Raw genomic sequence first — 13,418 nt, forward strand, 5'->3', positions numbered from 1 at the left:
CACATCGGCAGGAAATGGAGTTGCTGGAAGGGGAGACCTGCCCACTCTCTTCAGCTGCCCCTGAACTCTCCCTCTCCTGGGATATGCCCCAAGCTGCACTGTGTGCCTATTATTTACTTAATGCTCATGGCAGCCTGCCTACGTGGTGTGTCACTGTGCATTTACAGTCACCTAGTGTCAGAGCTTTGAGACTGCCGCATGAAATGCAGTCTCTTTACTTTTCCATCCTTGCATCGTTTCCAAGGTTTGGGCATTTTGAGAACAGTCAGGCAGGGGACACATTGTCCATTTTCACAGTATTTCAGCTCTGGGTCTGAAAGACCTAGATTAGAGGAGGAAAAAAAGTCATATAAAATGCAGAGAAGATTAAAGTTTTCTTTTTTTTAAAAAAGAAAAATGGAGAAAAGCTTATTTCTCATTTGATTCAACTAGCCTAGGTAACAAGCAACACCTCAGGTCACCTGTTAACATCACTCCACATGACTGCAGACAGCCTCCCCGATGTTATCATTTGAGGCTGACACCGAGGTTATTCTAAATAATACTTTAGTTTCTTCACCCCACCATGATAGAATTATGTGTCTGTACCTTTTATGACTTCATGTTCTTGAAATTAGCTGTGAATCAGGTATAAGCTTGCCTGGAGCTGCTGCATTTACTTGATATTATAAAGTGAAAGTCACGTGTGTAATACACGTCTGAGTTGTGCTGTTCTGTAAAAGTTTGCAAATAGGCCCTTTTGAACCAAAGGGAAAGAAAATGTAGGATCTTCCTTTTGTGGGGCAAGGTAATGCTCAGAAGAATGTTGGGGGCCGGGTTCTGAACTCTGCCTCTGCTCCTCACAGTGGCATCTGAGGCCCTGCTCTTGGGGAGGGTGAAGTGGTGAGCATGCGCCTGAGAGGCTCCCCGCTGATTGGCAGGGTTCTGGGTTCTGTGGGAGGTGGGGGTGTTACTGCCTAACAATTCATTAATCTGTCCATCTGTTTTAGGCAGTTTTCTGGGTTTATGTTATATTTAACAGTTTTAAAAAGTTGGTTTGCTTTAAAGAGGTGTCTCCTGTCCGGGTGAGGGTGAGTTCATATTGAAATTTTCTATTCAAATTTAACAATACTGAAGTTCTACTTTAACTTAAAAAGAGGCCTACTGTGGACAAGGCAGGGTGCCAAGCTCCACAGGTTTATGATCCTTTGTGTATGTTTTGTTCAGAGTTGAATCTTCAGCACCTAGAAAAGTTCCTGGCCTGTAGTAGGGGCCTGATAAATATTTGTTGAAAAAGATTACAATGGATTAAAAAGTCATTCATTCACTCATTTCTTCATCAAGATGGGATATTTGATAAAATACAGATGCCAGCAAGGCTTTAGGTTCATTCGGTAGGTCTGGTTTGGGGCCTAGGAATCAGAATTACTTTTAACTTTTTATCATAAATATTTTCAAACACACAGGAAAATAGAGTATAGTGATTGCCTATATATTCGTTACCTAGATGAATAGTTATCAACAGTTTTGCCATGTTTACATCATCAATTTTTTAGCCAAAATATTTTAAATTAAATGAACACCATGAAAATCAGAACTTTTTTCTTCTTAAAATCAATACCATTCTATAGCTAACATAAATAATGATACTTTTCTATTATCATCATCTAATACCTGATCCATATTCAAAATTTGCCAATTGCTCCAAAAAAACGTATGTTACTCCTATTTTAGTCATACCAGGATCCACTCCTCTCTGTGTTTGGTCGTTACATGTCTTAAGTCACTTAAGATCTATAATGGTGCTCCCCTACCCCTTTCTCTGGAATGACATTAACTTGGTGAAGTGACTAGGCCAGCTGTCCCACAGAATGGCCTAGTTTTTGAATTTGTCCAGCTTCTGAATTATTGGTGGCATTTACATTATTTCACTTACCCATGAATTCTCTGTAACCTGGAGTGTGGATACAGAGGCTGGATTACATTCAGGTTAAACATTTCAGGCAAGACATCATCATTGATGCTGTATGATTTCCCATTACCTCATGAGGTACATCTAACTGACTCTTTATCAGTAGCAAACAGCCTCATCTCTCCCTCATAAAGTTCTATTTCTCTTTTTAAACCATCAGATCATCTGTGGAGTCAGACTTGAGCAGCACTAGGGGATCCAGCTCTCTGTCAGTGTGTCACCTAATGGCTTAATCATCCATTGATGATTCTTGCCTCCAGCAGTGACTTCACCAGGGGTTGTAAAATGTTGATTTCTCTATTTTTATCATTCCTTTTATGTTTATTAGTTGGCAGTCTTTGTTGGAGAGAAGGAGTGAGGGAGAGATTTAGCTCATCAACTGCTTCTTCTGTAAAGGCAAGGTATATAGTTATGTATTTGAATTGTCCCTTTAATAGTAAGGAGCAGACCTCAAATTTGTTTTGCCTGTTTTATCTTTGTTTTTCTCTTTTCTGAATATCATTTTATTGATTTACAGGTTTGCATATAGTCAGTGTATGTCATTCATTTTGAAGCTGCAATTTCCCATCTTTGGCCAGTAAGAGCCCCTTCAAACTGCCTCTTTTCCTGGCACAGAAAAGGTGTCCCCGGCTCACCAAGTGCACCCCCTCTCCCAGACCCAGAACCAGCCACTTCTCTAAAGAGCCCTGGTTCCTTTCATGGGGAAACTAGTTAGAGACAGAACTCTGGCTGTTGAGGGTGCTCACTGCCACTGGGTCATCAATCCTTCTAGGTCCTTCAGTGGGCAAAAGTAGGGGAAAATATGCATGTATGTATTTTTAAATTCTCTGTTCATATTGAAATTTTCTATTCAAATTTAACAATACTGAAGTTTTACTTTAACTTAAAAAATTTTTATACTTACATTGCTTTTCTCTTACACTGAAAACAGTTGCTAAAAGTAACATATTCATTTCTATATCTTTTAATACATATATTCTAAAATAACAATATCAGTATTATTGCTTTTAACTCCTGAGTTAAACTTTAGATCTCTTTCATCCTGAGAACACATGTATTCCACTGTACCCAGCACTGTCTAATAACACGGGTAACATTTTAAGTTTTAGATTTTTCTGTGATGGTATATATACAAAATTTTAAAAGTAAAAATTTACACAAACCAGAAGGACTGGACTGGGTTAGGGAAACACATTCTGCCCATTTTCTGCCTGAAACCTGGAAGGAGGGGCAAGCCCCCTGTTAAGCATGTTAAATTATTTGCCTTAAAGCATTGCAACAATCAGTTTCTTGATGTATTTGTTACCAGTTATGGATGTAAGTATACTTACTTTCAATTTTAGGAACTCTTGTTTTAAATATTTAAGGATTTACTTCGTCAAAAAACACTAAATAAAAACACACAAGTCTTGCTTCCATCTCTGTCAACTCCATTTTCTGATTAAAAAAAATTTGTGTGTTTCAACTTTTTGTCTTGCCCTTGTTCTTTCCCCCCTTCTCATCTGGAATGGTGTTGTTGTAGAGCTCCTCAAGAGGTCTGAGTGAGGTAGGTGGCTGTGGCAGAGTGCTGGAATGCTGAGGTGACTGAGGCAGGGCCCAGAGCCCAGGCAGGGTAAAGAGGGCAGCCTCAGGAGGTGGTGTCATGGCATGGGATGGGTAGTCAGAGCCTGAGCAGGGTGTGGAGGGAATTCCAAGGGAGGGGGCTACCTTGGAGCCCCAGCAAGGTGCGGGCTTCCACACAGTGATTCCACCTGATGCAAGTATCGGAGTACAGGTGGGGAGAGGAGAGCATCTGCAGTGGGGAAAGGGGCAGAGACAGTGGGGGAACTTGTGTACACACAGGTGGAGCAGAGTTTACAAAATATATCTATGCACATAGACATAAATATATATGTGTCTATGTACACACAGACATGTACATGTATTCCTCTGTACCCAGCACTGTGTAATAACATGGGTAACATTTTAAGTTTTAGATTTTTCTGTGATGATATATATACAAAATTTTAAAAGTAAAAATTTACACAAACCAGAGGACTGGACTGGGTTAGGGAAACACATTCTGCCCATTTTCTGCCTGAAACCTGGAAGGAGGGGCAAGCCCCCTGTGTGCACTGCACCCGCTCACATTTCCACCCCTCCAACCATGGCTCCTACTTTACACCGAGGCTATTCAGGCAGCCTTATAATCAGTCTCCCTGCAGCCACACCTGGAGTCTTTCTGTCACAAGCCAGGGACCTTCCATAATTCACAGCTCTGCCATCTCCTCTTGCTGGTACCTGTTAATGCACGAAGGCTACTTCCTGGCTGGCCTTTTCCATCTTCTCCAGTCTCATCATTTCTCACTTGCTTTTTCTGCACTTTCAACATTAACCCTTTGCTCCAGCCCTGCTTACAGCTATGTGGTTCTTCCACCCAACATGCTCCTTGATGTTTGGAGTTGTGTACTTAGTTGCCTCTGTGTGGTTTTTCTACTTCCACTAGAATATTGGGTTAGGAGAGTGGAGCCCTTGTCTGTTCTGTGTACAGCAGCATTCCCAGCATTTTAAATGATTTCTGGCACTTCAAAGACATTTTTATAGGATTTGTTGTATAAATGACGGAATGAATTCTCCAGTACCTTTACACATGCTGTTCCTTCTATTTAAACTGTCTTTTCTTAATGCCCTTCATGAGTTAAATACTATTTCTTTTGTAAAACTTGGTTAAAATATCAATTATTCCATGGAGCCATTGCTAGGATCTATCCCTCACTCCAGAAATACACACACACACGCACACACACACACACACACACACACACACACACACACACATGCATGCACGTTTGGGTTCTCTCTCTCTTCTGAGCTTCCCTCACATACTCCTCCATGTATAAGTCCCATGAATAGCTGGCTGTTCAGAAAAGACTAATTCTCCCACTTCATCCTGTAGAATTGTTACCAGGTAGTGGCTGCCAAGATACTGCATTATGTTGGGCCAATGTGACTAACTCTGACAAATGGCTTGTGGGCACCACTTCCAAACCTAGTCCAAAAAATATTCCTGTGACACCCTGTAGTTTCCTCTTTCTTCTACCTGTTGACTGGCTGTGAAGTATCCAAAAGAGAACTCTAAGGCCATGGGAATAGTTAGAGCCACATGAGGACTATCTTGCAAACTCCTGCACTATTCTGCAATACCAGTTGGAAATGCCGTCTATTGTGGCTAGTGATAGGGCTTGGGGCCCTTTGTTACTGAGGTTACCTTTCCCAACTTACACAGCATGCCTTTCCACAGTACAGAGTGCTGTCACTGCCATGTGTCTCTCCTTGTCTGTAGTCTGAGCTACTTGGGGCAGGGAATGTGTGTCACATCCCACATGACCAGGGTGCAGTTCAGGGTCTGGCACATAACTTTGAGCAGTTAATCAGTTCGGCAGTGTGTTTATGACTCAGAAAAACTAAGACAAGGCCAATTCTTGGTTTTCTCCCTAACAGAGGTTTTCCTGTGGATTCGTCTGCTATTTCCACTATAGATGATGTTTTACCTTGAGCATCACTGGGGCCCCCTCCTCTCTGCTGAGACACCTCACCCGTCTTCCCAGGGCCCTGTGTGGGCAGGCTGCTCAGCTCAGGCTCTACCCACAGAGCTCACTGAGGAGAACTACTTTTGGAAAAGCCATCTATGCCTGAGATTTATTCTACCCTGCTCTGAAATGCTTTATTTGTTTTGTTTTTGCTTTAAATGTCACTTTTCTTTTCCTGTTCACAATGAAATTGTGCCCAACTTCCCTTCTCCTTTCCAGCCTAAACTGGTCATTACCGCTTCTTGCTTTGGTTACTTTATTCCAGTGAGCCCTACATTCAGTTGAGATCATAAAAAATTAGGTGGGCATTAATTGTTTCTAAAACAAAGTCCAAAAACAAAATGGACTTTTCTAAGCTCACATCCAGCTCACCACATCAAGTAATCCACTGAGATCTGGTGGGAGGATCCCTTCAAATCATTATGAATAACAGCAGAAGTTACCATCTCAAGGAACTATGTACTAGGCACTATAGTAGACATCTAAAATGCCTCATTTTTACAGTCTATTCAGGATACTTGAGACATTGAACAGAGGCAATATTAATGAGTATGTCAGGACACAAAGCATACACCTAGACTGGCCCAGAAAAAGCAGGGCAAATGGTGACCCTGGCCACATGTCAAGTGAAGAAACACTGACGTGGTGGAGCAGGCAGCTTATCAGGTCACACAGCTTGGGAGGAGGGAGGATTCAAAGACAGGTGTGCCTGACCCCAAAGCTCATGTTGTATTGCCTTTGTCTAAAGTGCTGGGGACAGTGGGAGGAGGTGGGAAGGCAGAGGGTGGAAGTGAGGAGAAGGGGAGATGAGGGTGACAGGCTGGTTCTATCAGCCTGCTCAGCTGGTCAGCCCCCAGGCTGCCACTCCCACTGCCTAGCTGCCCCCTTCTGGGATGCAAAGCCACATGGAGAGTATGGTGGGAAACAGTGAACACATGTTCAGTAATGATGACTTTCTGAATTTTTCTGGGAGAAAGAAAGAGAAAATTAGAAAAAAAGAACCAAAACAGAGGCTTGGGAACCACAAGGGAATCTAAAGAGGTTCATGGGAAATCAAACCCCTGAGGCCTCACAGAAGACCCTAAGTTTTATCAGAAAATGTAACTTATTTTTCAGCTTTAAGACTATTTCATGACTCAACCAATGTTGTCAGGGAATTGTGTACCATTGCATATGCAGGTGGGTTTACACAATAAAGCTTCACATTAGCAAATGCTTACCATGGAATAAGAAACTGTATCTGACTTGTGAATGCTATACTGTTTCAAGGCTGTTGCTTTTTAAGTAAATGTTTTACTTGTGCATTTTACATTCACTACAATGCCTCCATTGCATCTGAAGAAATATGAAATTTAAAGAAATGACAAGCACTTCAACTGAACAAAAAAGCAAAAAATCACTCCCAAGGGGTATCTTACATGTCAGTTCATACTGAGTCACTTGATTGACGTGAGTCTGCCTATTGCCCTTGAAGTGCTATAAACAGATACTTCTCCGCTCCACACCCAGCACATCAGTTCAAGGAAAGGCACAGTTATTTCTGCAAGTACACCTACCAAATGTTAGAAATGAGTTAGGAGGCAGCAACATGGAGATTGGGTTGTGAGAGTTTTAGGATGGAGAAAGTTGATAAAGAAAACAGCAGAGAGAAAGAGAGAAAAGAGCGTAAAAAATCTGCAACACAAATCAGGATGGGCTCAGGGCTGCGGAGGAAAGATGGGTTTTCCGTTTGTCTGATAGCTGCCGGGTCTGATGCTGCCATTTGCATCTCAGCTCACTTTTCCATTAAATCTCCGAGGTCCCTGATGTGTCAGCACTGACGGTACAGGAGATGCAGCTGAACAAATATCCATGATTTTTAAACAAGCTCAAGAAAAGTTAAAAACTGAAACTGCTGCCACTAATGTCTAGGTGCCACTAATGTCCGCCTTTCTGTGTGGTTACATGTTAATGCTTTCCTCTATTAAGAGCCTTTCCTGAAATCCCCTGATGGGCTGTTTGGTTAATTCATTCTTCTCTGCCATCAGGGATTTAGAGAAATCCTGCAAGGCCACCTTTCCATTCGGCGATGCTGTGACCAAGACTGGGTCAGCTTCATTTGATAAGCAGGGAGAGTCTTAGCCTCTGCCGCTAGTACACCTTAGACTGCAGTAAACCCACCATTTGCTGAGGAGGCATGTTTTTGCCTCTGGTAAAATGCAGGCATCAGCTGTCAATTCCTTCTGAGTTTAAAGAATGGGCTAAGAGTCATAAAATTTTTTTTATATCCTTCAAAAAGTATCACAAAGGTGTTATCTTTGTCTCTTACATACTCAGGAAGATTTGTAAATGTCTTCCCCATCTAAACTTGGCCATTTCTGTCCCTCTCTGATAACCAGTGGGAAGGACAAGTATTGCCCATCAGCACTTAGTGCTGAAATATGACTCAGTAAATCATCCTCAGTTGAATGATTCATTTCAAAGTCTCCTCAATTCATTTGGATGATATTACATCATATTTGCACAACTGCAGGCGTAACTAGGTATCATTTATTAAGCATTTATAATGTACCATGCTCAGGACTAAACATTTTACATTCATTGACTCATTTAAGTCTCATAAATATAATTTGAGGTAGATACTATTATTACCTCACTTTATGGATATCCAAGAAGAATATCTATTAAGTAGAAAAATTAAAACATAAATTTGTGTTACTCCACACAGACTTATAACTATTGCAGAACTATTCTAGGAGTGCCTAAGACTACAGATTCTAGGTCATGTCAACCACTGTAAGGATGGGGTCCAGGATATGCTACCCCAAACGATGGTAACTTGGAATATTGAATATTTAAAGCCGAAGGAGTTTGGTAAAAATCAAAGAAGCCAGAAGTTCACTCTGACCTTCTCCACATCCTTTCCCCCTGAAACAGATCATACACCCCTTATGTGAGAGGCACCCTCCCTATACCCAGAAGAGAGGAGAATCCTTTTCTTTGAAGACAAAGGGACACAAGGAAGAATCCTAACGAGCAGGTCCTGGTAAGCTCCCCCTGCTCACTGCGCTGCCTCCTGCTCCTTACCCCGTCCTGTTTCTCCACAGCTGCCCACCTCTTATCAAACCTGCACAAAAATGCTCAGGGCCAAACGCTTCTCTGGGTCCTCACTTCCTTTTGAAGTCTCCTCTATCGCATAAAAGCTATGAATAAATGGGTGCACTTTTCTCTGGTTAATCTTTGTCAGTTTAGTTTTCAAATCCAGCAACCCTCAGAGGGTCAAGAACAACTCCCCACCCCCTGCAGTGGTCCCAGTTGGTACTAAGCACAGCACTCTACAGCGGGCATCATTCTATCACTCAGATGAGGAAATTGAAGCTCCAAGCATTTACATGACTGGCCTAAGGTAGGGCTGCCAGACTCGGTGTAAAAACACAGGGTATAGTTCAGATGATAGCAAAAAATATTTTAATATAGGTATGTCCAAAAAATTATTTGTTCTCTGAAATTCAAATTTAACTTGTGTTTGCCTGGCAACTTTAGACCAAAGTCCCAGTTCTGGTGTAAGACAGGCTCCTTCTCTGAGCCCAGGGCTCTTTCCACCACTCCGGGGGGGTTGCCCACACTCCCCACCCAGAGCTGTGAATGGACAGTTATAGAAACAGCCTCGCTCAGACACTCAGATAGCTGTGGAAGCTAATACTTGTCACTACAGCCATATCAGCCTTTTAGTTGGAATCTAATCCATACACATTGGGGTCAAACATTATAACATTCTTAATAAGTCAACTTAGTTTTTGTTCTAAATCCTCCTTATCCTAGGATAGTGGAAGCAGAACTTCCTGACCCTCTTCCTGTGATGTGCCACCATGAACACAGAAATGCAACAGAAAACATATATTGGTCTATGGCTCATTCCTGACCCTGGGCTCCTAAAGCCCTGGGAATTTCCTGGGTAAGAGTGTCTTTTATACTAAGTAGGTGGTTCTGGGAGGGTTCTGCTCGGGTGTCTGACAGGCAGAAAGCCCACGCCATGATTAGAACCTTGGAATTTTCAGCCTCACCCCTCCATTCTCCAGCGAAAGGGGAAGTGATAAAAACGGAGTTAATAATAGGTCATACCAGTGTCTCCAAATATGGAGTTTGGAGAGCATACATTTTTAGTCTTTATGAATAGAGTTACTGTGAAAAATTGCATGGTGTATTTTTTTGGGACAGTTTTTCAGAGCAGTCGTCTAAATACTGGTGACACAATTCTTGGATCCTAAGGTGAGACTTACCTTTTCACTGGTAAAATATTTTTTAATGGTTCTTTTCTGTTTTATGGATTTTTGTGTATCTTGAGTACAAATCCTTTATCAAATGTGTATTTTGCAAATATTTTTTACCATTGTGTGTCTTGTGTTTGGGTTCTCTGAACAAGATCTTTTAGAGTAGAAAATTTAATTCTATGAAGACCAAGAAATTTATTATTTTTCTTTTGTGGATAGGCTTTTGGTGTTGGGTGTTAAAAGTCATCAGCAAGGTTGTGTAGATTTTCTTGCTTTTACCTAGAATTTTATAATTTTGCATTTAATATTTGCCTATGGAGAATTGTGAGTGAATTTTGGTGTAAGTTGTAAAGCTGTGTCTACCTTCAATTTCATTGTGTATGGTCTCCAACAAATTGTTTGGAGAAGATGTAAGAAATTCGTGCCCACTGCGGTTTGAATTCCCAAAGTGTTGTGGTTCATCATTTTAGCCACGAGGCGGCGCCACCTCCTCTGAGCTGTGGCCGCTCCTCCCGTACCGCCCCCCGTGGCCCGCAGGCGGAGCCTGGGCTCTCATTGTGGACCCGCGCAGCGCACGTGCGTTCAGGCCGCGGGACTTTGCTTCTCGCGCTGAGGGGAGCCGGGGTTTGTCCGGCTCCGTGGCGTTCCCGGGACCCCGCGGGCCGTGTCCGCAGTGACGGCTCGGTTTCCTCGGGACCCACGGGAAGGAAAGGAGAGGAGAGGCTCCCCGTGCGCCGCATGCCGAGCGCTCCCCTCCAGGGCCGGGGGAGGAAGGCCTGCGGCGGGGAACGGGGTCTTCTCGGAGTTTGGGGGCGAGGCGGGCGCGGGTGAGTTTGGGCTGCGGGTGCGGCGGACGGTGCTCGGGGCGAGTTCGGGGCGCGGGTGAGTTTGGGCTCCGGTTGCGGAGGGCGGCGCGGCGGGGCCGGGGCGGGTGCGCGGCGTCCAGCGCATCCCCAGGAGCCCGTGTCTGCGCGCCCTGGGCCCCGTGCCCCGTGCAGCGGGTGGATTGGCCGCACCTGCGGGACGCCCGGCAGGCTCCAGGCCTCCTTCCAAACGAGGCTCTGAGACGGGAGTGGGGTCAAGGAACTTGGCTGCTGAGGCGGCCCGCTTACCGGGCCGCAGCCCTTGCTGTGCGCCGAGCACACGGGGAGGTTTCCTGGGAAGGCTCCCCGGGGTGGCGGCCGCCTGGGAGGCCCCCGGAACGCAGCGCGGCACTGATCCAGCCCGACGACCGAGGGCGGCCCCCACCCGCGGCCTGGGTCCGGGGTCTCGTGAGCAGGCTCCTTGGGCAGAGCGGGTTTGGGGGGCGGAGGGCGTGGGCACCCGCGTCTGCTCTGGCGCCACGCGGCATCTCAGTTGCTGCAGCTCCGCAGTGTAGTGGGAGGTCAGGGTGCGGCGCCCCGGCTCTGCTTTCCCAGGATGGCTGTGTGGGGATTAGATTCCGACTGTAGGGTGTTTGCTCCGCTCCTGTGAGGAGTGCGACGGAGTTTCGGTGGGGGTCGCCCGGAGTCTGCACGTTGCTGTGGGCAGAGGGGACTTGTAATAACCTAACTCTTCCCGCCCACGTCTGCAGTGTCCACAGTTTTCGGAGCTCAGGCCTCCCACCTCCTCGGTTAAGTTTGTTCTCAGGTACCTGTAACTTCCAGGGAAAATTCCGGGGCAAAATACTTTCGAACCGAGATCAGTCCACTTCTGCTCGCCAGTGTCTCTCAAAACCTGGCTGTGGAAGAAGGGGCCCTGCTGAACTTATCCAGGCCAGATATTCCCTCGCTAGTCCTTATAATTACCTGTTGATATAGAGATGGACTACTTCTCTCCACCCCTTGGAAACACCTGCTGATGTGGAGATTTACTAAGGCCAGGTGAGAGATTCTGGAAATACTGCAATTTCACCCACAGCACTTTATTTTTTATGATGCACTTGTAAAGGGCATTGTTTCCTTAATCTCACTGATGTTAGTCTTTAGTGAATACAAGCAACCGACTTTTGTATGTTGGTTTGGTATTTTACAAGTTTATTGAATTCATTTTTAGTTCTAACTGGTCTTTGGTGGAGTAGGCTGGGAAACTGGAATTCTAAAATCCCACTGTTTGTACCCCAGGTCGTCCCAACGCCCAAGGCCCAGTGGCTACAGGGGATCATCCCACATGCCTTCTAAAGATCCCTGGACCCCTGCAAGGTGAGTAGCGCCCCCTTCGTGTGAACTGGATGGGGAGGGCTTGGCATCTCTTGACAGGATGTTATGTCTGCTGTGCTTTTCTTATGGTTATTTTGCAAACTATTTTACTTTCCAGCAATTTAAAACCTACAGAAAACTTGTAGTGTCATTACAGATTCACTTTATACTGAATTTCCTAGCATCTCACTTTACCACAGTTGCCACTTCACACAAAATGCTGGAGAGTTCACCCCAAACGGGGACATGCTTCCAGGAAACTACCACATGACTCCAAATTTAGGGAAGTATTAGGGTCTCCACATGATAATCCAATGCACAGACCCACCGCAGCTGTCACCACCCGCCCCAGCTGTGTGCACACATCTTTCTGTCCTGATGCAGTTTCCTTTTTCTGTAACTGTTCCCGAGACTTTACCTCAGTTGGGCTCTCCAGGACCTCACATAAGTGGGATCACATAATATTTGTCATTCTTTGAGGGGCACATTTCACTGAGCATAATGGCTTTGGTGTCCATGTGTGTAGCAGGTTCTAGAACCCTTGTTTACTCCACTGTGTAGAGACCACATTTTTTTCATCTGTCTGGACATCAGGGTCATCTCCACCTTTTGGCTGTTGTGAATCATGCAGCTGTGAACATGAGTGTGGAATGTCTAAGTCCCTGCTTTCATGTCATTTGTGTAAATGCCCTGAAATGGAATTACTAATCATATGTTAATTCTGTGCTCGAGTTTCTGGGGACGCCCTCCACACACACAGTTTTCAAAGCAGCTTTGGACCATTTTTCCTTATTTCTGTATTTGGCAGAATAATGTAGTTTATGGGTCAACCCTGTTTTGTTCATCCATTCACCCCGTTAAGTGCATTTGATTTGTTTCTACCTTTTTGCTGTGGTGAGCAGTGCTGCCAAGAACTCATGGGCCAGTTTCTGTTTCAACAGCTTTTTCATTTCTTTGGTATATGTATCTAGGAGTGGGTGTTTACCCACAATTAGGTAATTGTATTATATATTATCAGGAAATGCCAAGCTGTTGTACACAAGCTGCATATTTTATATTTCCACAAGCAAAAGTTAGGGGCTCCAATTCCTCTACATCCTTGGCAACACGTGATTTTGAATTTTCCTGAGTATGGCCACTGCTGTGTGCTTGCAGGGGGTCGTCACTGTGGTTTAATTTGCATTTCCATAGCAAGTACTGCTGTGTTCATGTGCTTGTTGAACGTTTGTATGTCTTGCTTGGAATTTTTCATCCGCTTTAAACATTTGGGTGTTGTCTTGTTGCCTTGTACAAGTTTGTGGTGTTTTCTGGGTTACAGGCTCTTGTCAGATGTACAATGTGGAGATATTTTCTTCCATTCTGTGGCTGTTTTTCACTTTCTGGTTGGTGACTTTTGATGCAGAAAAGTTTTTAATTTGGGGGAACTCTAATTTATGCTTTCTTCCGTTGCTTGTCCTTTGGTGTCAGATCT

The sequence above is a fragment of the Manis javanica genome, chromosome 3 (genome assembly GCF_040802235.1).
Source record: "Manis javanica isolate MJ-LG chromosome 3, MJ_LKY, whole genome shotgun sequence".
NCBI lineage: Eukaryota > Metazoa > Chordata > Mammalia > Pholidota > Manidae > Manis > Manis javanica.